Consider the following 13,389-nt stretch of genomic DNA (forward strand, 5'->3'; position numbering starts at 1 on the left):
GTAAAACTATGCAGAGGCTAGGTGATAAAGCAAGAGCCTTGCATGGGATGCTTAGGAGTTGGAACTTTATCCTACAGGCCAGTGAGAGAGACCGTGTAAAAAATCCAAAGCCTTACTACCTTTTACTTGGATTAAATAACAATGAGACTAGAGCATAGGGCAAGTGTTTGTGGGATGTCATGAAGGCAAAGTCAATGGGAGAGGTGATGTGTAGATGGGAGGGAGTGGAAACTACCTAGGAAACAGGGTTTATAGCTGGAAAGATTACATATTATTGAGACAGGGGATATAGCTTTTCTAGGCTAGAGTAGGAAAATAGTGAAGTCAGTTTTAAAGACTGGTTTATAGATGCCCATAAGGACACCAAATAGAATATCTAATGGAAGATACGGTACATTCTGAATTTGAAATTTAGATAGACAGTTTATGGCCATGGAATATTGTTTCTATACAGATCTACACTCCATGAAAAGAACTCCTGTCCTGTTAGAAAAACTGGTGTTCTAATGCCCACATATTCCTAAAGAGGAGTATAGCCTTCGAAGACAACTGTGTGATTAAAAGCAGTACTAACACAGAGGGCTTTCCCTAAGTTTGTGGTCGAAGTGCCTGTGGACGCCTTCTAGCAGTGTGTACTGGATGAATGCATTTACAAGTCTCACTGGCTAACAGGTGAGCTCTTCTATTTCCTCTCATTTTCCTGTCTAAGCTTTTGCCTCAAACCATGTGCACCGGGCCATGCTTTGTGCACACATATACAGTTAATTAAAGAAAGAAGAAATATTAGGTACAGATCTTTTGAAATCATAAGAAATCTAGAAAATTCTTGAGTTTGGTTTTGAAGGCAAAAATTGGCATTCACTCACCCCAGCCTGACACACACACATAAGCACACACACACACACACACACACATGTATGCACACATCTCGTGCCTTCTGTTCTGACAACGTATCTTGCCCAGCTCTGTCTCACTGCCAAGCAGTGGGACTTAGAGAGCTATTGAGTAAAGAAAGTCAAGGACACTGTCTTTCTTTCAAGCAAATCTACAACTCTGCTTCCTGAGATCTGTTGTTGTTTAATCTTTTACTTACCCCAATAGGTTCTTGTAAGGATCAAAGGGAATAATGCTTGCTTTTTTTTTTCTCCCCAACTGTAAAGGATTATACAAATGTAAGAAGGTAAAAAAACAGAGAGCTACTTATTTCCATTTCCAATACAGAAATGTACCTGTTTGTAATTTTCTTCATGCTAAGGATGTTTAGTCATAAGTAGGGCTGTGGGAAGACTTTTGATCATGCATAATTTCTCAGGCATACACTGCTTAAAGATACATTTATCTTTCTCACACCTAATCCTCCTGTGTATTTCAATTCAATTCAAGTTTCTCACAGGCTTGTACTGTTCCCCCTCCCTTTACTTTTTTAACCAAAATATTCTTCATACTCAGTTCTACAGACTGCAATAATGTATCAGATAATTCTGAGGCAAAAAAGCCCTAGGAATCTGCTTCAAGGAGAATTGTTTTCCATGGATATGCACTAATACCATTTCTGCAAGTGTGTTTATCTTGCTGTTTGCTAACTTTCACAGTTTATTTTGATCAGCTCTTTGTCACATTTCTTTGTAAAATCTCAGAACTCTAGGACTATGACTGTACATATCTTGTAGTTTCCAGCTGATGTTTGTAGAAGAGCTGCCAAATGGCCACAAACAGGTGTTTGTAGCTCCCTCTCGAGAGTGCCTGGCCAACCAACATCAGAAAAATACACCCAGGAGCTACCAGAGCCTAGGAGTTTGGCTGCCTACCCAGAAGGGAGGGTAGCATGTACTGACCAATTCTTAGCCCTGTTAAGAGTGAGAGTCACGGATCCTAATAAGTAGAAATTTACAGATCATAGATAAAGCTTAAAAGGGCAGCATGGATTGTACAAATTCTAAAAATTAAATTAATGATGACAAACAACTCCTTAACTTCAACTACAGTTGTCTTTGTTACTATACCTCACACCTGTGCTTCTTCTCAGTTAGATGAAGAGTGCAGATGCCACTGCCACTTGAACTTGATCCCAGTGGTCTAAGGCAGTATTCATTCTGGTCTGGAGAAACTTTACTGTGCTATCCTAAGACCAAACAAAAGCTCAATAAAGCAGAGAGATGCACTGACTTTGAATTTCCCTAAGGAAATGTGTATTTATAATGTGTAAAACTATCATTGGACTTTAGCTTTTAATAGAAAAGTGAGAAATATAGTCAACATGAAACAATAAAATATGCATTTTCATGCACTTTTAGTGAGCAGAAAATTGATACATATGATGTTCATACAGTCAGAAGTGTGGGAATTACATCAGTTCACTTTTAACTTTTAAAAGTCAACAAGCCAATTTTGTGACTATCTTTGTGAGTCAGACAATAATTCGAGGGCCTCAACCTAACAACTGCCAGGAATGTGAAAATTAATTTAGCTTATAAAGTTACATCTTAACAAAATAGAAATAGCTCAGAGAGAAAAAAAATAATCAGTGATGAAAGCACCCTTCAGTATGTTTAGTTTATTGAAATTTTCCTAAATGACTCAAAACGTGATTATTATATATGATAAATATTTTCTATACTGCTACTATATGTTGACAAATGAACAACATGTACTGTTAGTGAAGAGGCTGTAAGTGTCAAATACTAATTACCATGATTATGATTTGAACTTGTCAGAACTAACATCTTGAAATCTTGAAGAGGATTTGCAGAAGGATGTGAGCAAAGCATGTTATAAATTCTTTTTTATTTGATTATCAAACTATTGAGAATATACAAATAATGCACACCATGAAGGTTATTGTTGTGGACTACCTGATGGGCTGGTCATTAGGGCAGCTGGATCCCACATGGCTGATTTTGTGGTTTGAACCACAGAACCAGTGGCTTGAGGAACATACCAGGCATGTATGTGTGCATGCCCAGATTTTCAAGGGGAGAATGGAGAAGGGACTGCAGCGCAGCCATCACCCTGGGAGAGTGCTTTCTTATTTTTCCTGTCTTACTCCTGCTGTCTTTCTACATCTTTGTCTGGGGAGCACAGGTGCCCCATAGCAAAACCTGAAAACAAAAAACACCCAAAACAACAACAACCATTGCTGTGATGTAAAGGATACCCTTTTTAAAGGGTTTATAACTGTGTAATGCCACATTGTATTGATATTTTATTACACACAAAATATTCATTCATATTTTTCCTCTGCACAAGCTTAGAAAAAGTTTTGAGAATTCTGCATGGATTTTCCTATATTACTTGTATGTTCTTACTTAAGAAGAAATGCTATAAAATATTATCAGGTAAGAGGATTCTGATTGCCTTTTCTTCTACCAACACAAAATTGGTTTACTATTAGGAAGTTTCTGGGAAGGTAAGTACTTATAAGAATAGAAAATAGGACTAAGATATCTTTCTAGGTCTAAAGTAATTTGATAAGCCTTTAAAAAAACTTTTTCCAGAAGAGAATTACCTATGTTAACTAGGATCTCTTTCTTCAGGTCATTTGTCTTCCCTAATTACATATTCTTTCTAAAACTTAGAGCCCACCATTTTATTCTCCAGATCAAGAGTTCTTGACTTGTGTCCTTTTCCATAACAATCTTTCTGGAAAGCTGTCTATCCTGTAGAATCCTGACTACTTCATCACATTGCTCCTCAGGTGACTGTGATGACATTCAATACTCTGCACCACTCATTGGTCTATACATGTGTATATATATCCATATATATATATATATATGGATATATATATATATTTTTTTTTCTGTACCTTTCCTGACCACAGCACTGATCAGAGAGTCTGACCTAGAGTAGATGTTTAGCAAATATTTGTTGCATAAAATGATATCACTTTCACTGCATTCAAGACACTTCAAAAATCTGGCTCTTTGGGGGCCATTTGCAGTGGTGTGACAGTAACACAACTCTCCAGGATGCTGAAGCTACATGGGAAGGGTCTATGTTTGAGTTCCAAGGTCTCCTTATACACACCAATCCTGGTTGACTGAGACTAGGGATGGATTATAGTGTGAAGACCCTGTTGGAGCGCTCTCTCTCTCTCTCGATATATATCTGTCTCTATTATGAAAAGAAAGAATGAAAATCTTTAAAAATTTGGCTCTCAGGACCAGCAGATGGCCTAAGGTTATGTCCCACGTAGTTGTTCGTGGTTTGAGTCCTGGACCCGGTGTCTTAAAACTCACACCAGGTGCATGTGCTTGTGTGCCCAAAATCTTGAGATGAGATTGGAGGAGAAGGGATTGTGGCATGGCCATCCTCCCTGGCAAGTGGTTTCTTGCTTTCTGTCTCTCTGTCTTTCTGGTGGGCACATGTGTCCTATAGCAAAAACAAAACAAAACAAAACAAAACCTCTCTTAAAAAAAATTGGCTCACCTTATTTTCTCAGATTCATCTTCTTCCCTGCATACTCAGCTCCCCAAAGGCAGCCACTCAGAATCACTTGCTGTTCCTTGAATGTGCTGAGCACTTTTACGCATTTGTAGTCTCGTCCCATGCCCATGCTGGTTTCCATGTCTCTTGTTGGAATCTCATTTATTTGTTCCAGCCTAATTTAAATGTTCATCTACATGTCTAATGCCTGTATGGATGAGAAAACGCCGACCCTTCTGTAACTCCATCTAGAATTCACTTATTTTCTTGTGTGGAACCCTATAATTTGTTGAGTCCCAGTTGGTTTGCATGACAGCTGGCTGTGTATCTCTTGATTTTCTCTACTGGCTGATGAGTTTCTTGAAGATAGGAGCTGTATTGATATGTTTATTTATACAAAATCTGTATTGTACATCTCCTATGTTCTAAGCATGGTGTTGAGTCCTGGGCACAATATGGTAATGATAATAAACCTAAATCCCTGTCTTCAGAAAACTCACATTCTAGTTAGAGGAGAAAGACAATCAAAATATAAGCAAATAACAAAAATTCTAATGCCTGTATGGATGAGAAAACGCCGACCCTTCTGTAACTCCATCTAGAATTCACTTATTTTCTTGTGTGGAACCCTATAATTTGTTGAGTCCCAGTTGGTTTGCATGACAGCTGGCTGTGTATCTCTTGATTTTCTCTACTGGCTGATGAGTTTCTTGAAGATAGGAGCTGTATTGATATGTTTATTTATACAAAATCTGTATTGTACATCTCCTATGTTCTAAAGCATGGTGTTGAGTCCTGGGCACAATATGGTAATGATAATAAACCTAAATCCCTGTCTTCAGAAAACTCACATTCTAGTTAGAGGAGAAAGACAATCAAAATATAAGCAAATAACAAAAATATCTGACGGTGATAAGTATATTGGTAAGACATAAAACAAGAAATCAGGAAGACATATTGATCACAAAAAGCCTCTGTGAAGAGGTGGCCTTTGTGTAGCAATCTGAAGGAAGAGAGGAGCACTTGGTGGAAGAACATTTTACAGAGGACTATTAAGTCCAAGGACCCTAAAGCAAAAGTGTACTTGCAGTGTTTGGGGAGGAACATGAAGGCTGAGTGGGTGGGACAGAGTGAGCTGGTAGATAGTAGCAGTGGAGGGCAGAGCTCTGACAGGAGTTCAGCTCAACTAAGGCCTTATATGCTCTGATACCCTGGGATATTTCTCTAAAGGCTGTGGGGAGCCTTTCCTGGGTGTTAGGTGAGGAAAGACTTGATCAGACTTATGTTTTAAAGGCATGCTTCTGGTTGCTGTGTCTGTGGAGTTGTCTATAGGGGGTAGGTAAGGAACTGATGAGATCAGTTAAGATGCTTGTGCAACTGTTCTAGGAGAGATTATCGTGGAACAGAGTTGGTGGTACTAGAAACATTGAGATGGTTGGATTTTAGACAGGCAAAGCACTGGCACATTGGCTGAAGAACTTATTGAGAAAAAGAGGAGAGTCAATGACTCCAAGGATTTGGGGCTGAATAAATGTCAGGATAGAGATGTCAATGATAGAAATAAAGATGACTAAAAGACAGGTAGGTTAGGGAGGGCAAATCCAATGAACAGTTTGAGATGCTTATTGGATATCTAAATAAAGATGTCAAATATGTAGGTTTGTAGTTAAGAGTTCAGGGCTAGAGATAAAACCCTTGGGAATTTTTTTTTGACATCATATTGTCATTAAATTTTTTTTCATTTTTAAATTTCATCTTCTTTTATACATTCAATCACATTATTTAGCTTACAAAGTGAATATTTCAACAGATGAACATTTCCCCCTAGGCCAGTTGATAACTCTATAAAATATCTACAACAGAATTTTTAATTTAAAATTTTAATTTTAATACTTAAAATAGTCAATGACTCCAAGGATTTGGGGCTGAATAAATGTCAGGATAGAGATGTCAATGATAGAAATAAAGATGACTAAAAGACAGGTAGGTTAGGGAGGGCAAATCCAATGAACAGTTTGAGATGCTTATTGGATATCTAAATAAAGATGTCAAATATGTAGGTTTGTAGTTAAGAGTTCAGGGCTAGAGATAAAACCCTTGGGAATTTTTTTTTGACATCATATTGTCATTAAATTTTTTTTTCATTTTTAAATTTAATCTTCTTTTATACATTCAATCACATTATTTAGCTTACAAAGTGAATATTTCAACAGATGAACATTTCCCCCTAGGCCAGTTGATAACTCTATAAAATATCTACAACAGAATTTTTAATTTAAAATTTTAATTTTAATACTTAAAATTCTGAAGCAGGATAAATATCTAACTGAGTTAATAAATAGACAATGAAGAGATTTTTAAGGACTAAGTCCTTTATTGCGTAGCATTCAAAAAGATGAGGGTATCAACTAAGAAGACTGAAATGGAGCATCTTGTGAGAGCGACTTGCTCAATAAGCACTCGCTCATTAATTGGGTATTTCTAGCATGGGCTAATTCCCCTTATCACACCTCAGATGATTCTTGTGACCAAGAAGCAGTAGAAGAGAAGAGAGTGCTTTTGCCATTTGATCCTGAAAATAGAGTTTTGTATGTAGACATCAACTTTGCACACACAGTTCTATGTCTGCCAGATGTCCTCTCCTTAAATTCCTACTTCATCTTCAAGGCTAGAGAGAAATCTTGCTCATCTCCTTTGCATATACCTCTATGTAGAGAGTAGAATTTTATGACTTATCACCTTTTTATTTATTTTAATTGATTTCACTGCTATAGAGAATATGTCATGATTTGGCCAGGGCTAATTCTAGGATGACATGGTTGGTTCCAGGGCCACCTCAGAATACTTAGGTCTTTTCTGTACAGGAACCCCAGTCTTTCACCTCCAGGTCATGGCAATGCCTTTAGCAAATCCTCTCACTTTGGGTTTCCACATTGGAGTGTGTTACTGTCAAATACTCCCAACTGCAAATGTTTTTGAGGATGTAAATGAATCCTGACTCATCATGAACCTGTGAACTCACCCTAGTCACTAGAGCAGATGGAATGTGAACAAAGGTCAAAATAGATTCATCTCAGTAGTACATCTGCTGACTTTGTGATAGGTACTTAACTGTCTCCATTCCCTCCCCCAAAACAAACTCTGTGAACATGTTTAAAACAATGCCATTTCCTATACTTAATGGCATTTCTTAGCTTCAAACTGGAGACTGCAATCTTGCTAAAATAACCGTCAATTAAGAATGGTGACATGAAAGCCTGATAGAAAAAAAAGGGAATTTCATTTCCCAGAAAACTTATTGCTTTAGTAGAGAGTGACAGAGAAAAATACATATTAAAAAAGAGGAAAGTACAAGTAAATGTTAGGTCCTTCGGAGCTCATTTTATAGTTGTTTTTGTAAAGTACTTGTCTTCTTGGGTGTGCATTACTCTATAATAATAAAATTTCTTTACTTTTTCTTATCATGTAGCCAATTATATAGTAAGGAAAAACAAGTCATGTTAAAAAATTTGTTGCTGATAATCTGTGAAGTACTCAATCCAAGGGTGCGTGTGGTTGTTCAGAATGTACTTTTGCCAGGTAATAATAAAAAAAGAAAATGGGAGAAAATTCTGTGATGCGTTATCAATCTACATATATGTATGTATACGTATATGTAAATGTAGTATGGAGATATATTTATATAACCATATGAATGTGTGTATACACACATGCACACACACATTTTTACATATATATGTATATATAACATATAGATAGAGAGATCAAGTATTTTATGTATATATTATATATATATTTTTTTATATATATGCATACACACAGCCTAACATGCACACATAAATGCCATATGCCATATGCTACACACATAAACACACACTCAGCCTACAGTGGGTATTTTTACCAAACCCTGTTATGGAAGTCATTGGAAATGGATTAAGACAATATATCATCAACCTCTTTCTAGTGATATAATAAATAACCTTTAAAAGATAAAAAATGGTTACCTCCACTATAATATTTAGAAATGCCAGTAGGTGATTTAAAATTAAAAATGAAGTATATTTTTTGCAACTTGTCCATAGAGACAAGTTCTTCTTCTCTTTGCTATGTCAGCTTTCAGTGGGCTCTGTTAGGCACAATGGGATGAGTATTTTTCAGTGATTATGACTTAAAGTAGAATGTGAATAATTGAAAAAAAATTTAATGATGATGAATAGCTATATAGCTCATTTAATTAATGTCATTTATTTATCATTACAACCCATGAGGCAAGTAGTTTTATAGTTCATTGCAGAAAAATAAATGATGGTTTAGAGTAGGTAAATGATGTAACACAAAGCATTATAAATATTCAGTAGAACATAGACTGGAATCCAGATCTGAATCAAGAGTTGTTTTTTTCTCCTCTACACCATATTATATTCCAATGCAATGGCAGTTATGATTTTCCATGTATTTATTGCAGAAAAGTTGAAAAAGAAAGTTTGAAGTGTAGGAACATACTCTGAAGGACCTATTTTTTCTTTCTTTCAGAAGCTCTACTAAAAAGATCACCATAAGAGGCCAGAGTGCTATATCTTAAAGATACCATTTTTTAACTTTTTGAAAACTGAATATATGTGGAAAAAAGCAGAATAAAATTTGTTTCACTGAAGATGAGCAGGATTACTGTCTTGCTTGAGGATAAAGTGGGAACCCAGGGAGAGGACATCTAGCAGGCATGGAACCATGTTTCCAAGTTGATGTCTACAAATAAAACTATCTTTAGAATCAAATAAAATTTGTTTTCGATCTTCTGTGAAGAGATACAAGTTGTTTATAAAGCTTTTGAGGCAATATTTATTCCAACATAATTTATGTTGTTATACATTACAGATGCAAAGTTCAAATAAAAATGAAGGCAGAATTGAAGAAAATAAAAGAAAAAAACCAATGATCTGAAGGCTGCAGTGTAAAGGTTATTTAAAGAAGCAGCATAAGGGGACCAGCAGGTGGCATAGCAGTCAAGGTACTAGACTCCCACATTGTTGACCATTGTTCGCGTCCTGAACCTGGAGGCTTGAGAATCACACTAGGCCCCTGGATGTGTGCATACCCAAAGTCCTGGGAGGAGACTCAGAGGAGTAAAAAGTGTGGTGTGGCCATCCCCTCTGGGGGTTGATTTCTCACTTTCCCTCTCACTGATTGTTTCTTTCTGTCTCCATGGAGAGTGAATGTGCCCTATGGCAAAAACCTTAAAGAAAAAAGAGAGAGAGAGACAACATTCATCTATAAACAGTGTTCAGTATTGAAATATGAACTACAATTTACTACAACAAAGATGATGAAATAGTCAGGAAGTTAACTCCCAGCAAAGCTAGAATCGGCCATCAATTTGTCTTAGAAATAATTCAGTGAAAATGTTCTCAGATGTTTATTTTAGCAGATGAATTTAAAATAGAGAACTTGGAAGGAGAAAGTGGGTAGAACAGAAAACAGATGAGAGCCTTATTTATAAGGAACCTGCATTATGAAGTGTGTGTGTATGCATGTGTACATGTGTTTGTGTGCGTGTGTTGGTGGTGGTGATGGTGATGGTAGGAATCTATTAGACCATGGTGGGACCTTTTAGGGACTGGGATGAACTCTAAATCTTTAGGCTGCTGTTGTCACCAGCTATTAGCTTCTTTCTTAAAGTTTACTAGTAATTGGAACATTTTAGTGTTTAGCACAGTTTTTACAAAGTCAAGTTCTCCTTTACATACTCACATGAAGGATTCGATAAAAATTGTTCAACCTGAGCACATTTTTCTTATTAAAAATAATAAGTATTAAGATTATTTTTGCATGAATATGAGATGTTCCGTGCTGGAAAGAGATTATTCTTGCTCAATAAGCATTATTATTAATAATGATGTGCTAGCTGAAGGACAAAGTAGAAATTTTGTAAGGAAGAAATGTTCTATTTCTACATTTTTTAAAAAAGTAATGTTTATCAAGTCTGATTAAAATACTGAAAAGTATAAAGAATAAAGTGAGAAATTGCCTATGATTCCAACTTCTAGAGATAACTGCTATGAATATTTTGATGTTTCTTTGTGTGTAAGTATATATGTATGTTTAATCAGTCCCATACTATAAATAGTTTTGTATCCTGTTTCTTTAATCTAACAGTGCATGAGATTTTAAAGCAATGATAAAAGCCTTTGTACACAAAACTTAGTGCAGCGCAAACAGTGGGTATTTTGATCTGTTTTCTGAATCTCATAGAAATACTTCTACTACCTTATTTTTTTCAATTTATTCTGTAGAATACAAACACATTGGTGAATAGATGTTCCACTAATTAAAAGATTACCTTTGTGAAATAAATTTGTGAAATCTTGCGTTCAACAGGGATATAGAGATTGTTTTTCTATGGAACTTCTCAGTGCCTTTAACATGCAAATGTGTAATGTGAATTACTAACAGGGAAATCACTATTCAGTGAACCATTTTTTTCAAAGATCACAGAACTGTTGTACTGTGGGATTTCAGTTTGGAAAGAATTAAACATAATTCTTTCTTTTAATTTGGAATATTCTTTATCATGATAATCAAGGGTTGCTCTAGCCTAGCTATATTAGTCATGGCTATGCTGCAATAACAAATACGGCCTGAAATCTCTGTGGCTTAATACATCAAAGGCTTATCCCTTACTCATGTAATAGTACGTGATAGGTCACACTCTTAAGTGTTTTTTTCCCAAATAGTTTCCCAGAAATCCAGACTGCTTCAAATTTTAACTCTAACAGCTCAGATTTTTTTTTTCTTTCAGCTGCTTGAATAAAGTTGAACGTGGAGAGGACACCACTGCTCTTATCTTCCTTTTTCCACATTCACTTTGTGTGAGAATTAGTCATATGCCTATAGCACTTAGGTTCATGAGACTAGAAAAGATTAAGGAGTATGTATGTAAATGTTTGATGAATAATAACAGCTTCTTAAAAAAATAAGGGATGTTGGATTTGGTTGAATATTTACTTAACAGGTGTTGCAATGATTGTTTTTAGCCTACTAATGCTATGATCTTGCTTAATAAATATCTAATATCAAACTGTTTAGACTCATAGAGGAATCCTGTGTTATACTGAGAAATTAACTTAATATTCTTTGGAATTAGAGTTGATAGTTTACCTACGGTTTTGTATTTATAGTTATAAATGAGATTGATTTATACCTTTTCTATTTAATGTTTTTTTTTATAGTGTTCTCATATATTTTTTAAATTAGACTTTTTATTTGGAGATAATTGTACATTTACATGCAATGAGTCCCCTGCAGTCCTTACCTAGTTTCTCTAATGTTGAAGTCTTGTACAATGATACTAAAATATCAAAGATACTATATTGGCATTGATACAGTGGAGTTAAAGAACATTTTCATTACACGGATCCCTGATGTTGCACTTTTGCCCGGGGGCAGGAGCGGCGGGGGGGAGGCCTCGCCCCCCCCCCCCCCCCCCCCCCCGCCACTCTCTTCTTGACACCCAGCAACAACTAACCTGTTCTTTGTTTCTATAACTGCCATTTTTTTTTTAAATACAGAATTTTATTTAGAAACTGCTTAAAGTAGGAAAAAACCCTGTCAAGAAAGACCAGGTGGAAAATGGGTTCCCAATAAAATGGAATTTAGGGACAACAAAAGTCTAAAAGGCCACAAAAGAGAAATAGCACCACTGTCATTTGAACAATGGCTAATTACTTGCATTTTTTGAGCATTTTTAATCACTGAATCTGGGTTTTCCTCTGAATTCCACACAAAGCATGCACTACACAACAATTTTATCATAAAATACCTGCTTTTTATACACATTTCTGGACAAGCTATCACCAGAAACAAATCAATACAAATACATCCAGGGGCTGAACAATCTCAGTAGTGGGTGACACATATTTTGTTGAATTCTGCCAAACAAAGGAACTGAACCGGCCAAGGGCAAAGCAAATGAGGGAGAGTTAAGGAATGAAATATTTTAAATATTAATAATTAATTCAGACATTGTACTTTATTTTCTGTAAAAGAAAATTAACATTTAGTAACACGCTAATGAGTTTTATCTCCAAAGAGATTAGTGCACTGGCAAAGTATTCGGGTAACAGTGGAGAGCTGTGGACAGCAAATACCAAAAACACCCAAGTCTTGCAGATCTCAAGGTAATGATGGCCTTCACTGATCATTCCCTTTGCCAGAGGTCCAGAAAGAACTTGCAGCATGATCACTCGTCAGCTGTACTTCCAATTCTAAGCAGCAAACTTTAAGGAGCCAAAGAGGAGTTCCCATTGGGCAAGGGGAACAGAGAAGAGAAACCCGTTAAATGTAAACTGAGAAAGCACTAAAATGGGGCAAAACCCCCATTCAAATCCCAGAGATGTGGGCAAGTCCCTAAAAGTAGTTGTTAGATTAGAAATCTGGACACACCTCATTTCTTAAGAAAACACAATACATAGAAATTTCAGGAGTAGTTGGAAAAATTGTCAGATAAATGCTCAATGAAAATCGAGCTCTTCGACTCAAGGCTGAAACACACCTTCTATTCATCCAGGCAACAATGCCTCGTGCTTTTCAGCAGGATGCTACTGGTCAGTGACACCAAATGGCTTTACAGGGAAACTTAAAATTTCCTCTTTGGGCCAAAGCCCAGGCCTGTGAAGATTCAAGCAGTCCTGCAAGACCTGCAACTGCAGGTTCCAAAAGTTCCAAGGTCTGGCCCTTCCTTCCCAGGGAGGAACACAGTTTTTATGTCAAACACATAAAAACTCCTGTTGTGTTATATTTTCTATTTTGAAATATGGAAGCATATTTTAAATACTCTCAAGGCATTTATTTATTTAGTTAGTTAGTTTTTAGATAGTTAGTTTTTAGAGAGAGATTTTTGCTATCAGGCATGTGTGCTTGCTGGAGAGACAGAGACAGAAAGTGAGAAATCACCTCCCCTCCTCCGGG

Source organism: Tupaia chinensis, unplaced genomic scaffold (genome assembly GCF_000334495.1).
Source record: "Tupaia chinensis unplaced genomic scaffold, TupChi_1.0 Scaffold000037_3, whole genome shotgun sequence".
Taxonomy (NCBI): domain Eukaryota; kingdom Metazoa; phylum Chordata; class Mammalia; order Scandentia; family Tupaiidae; genus Tupaia; species Tupaia belangeri.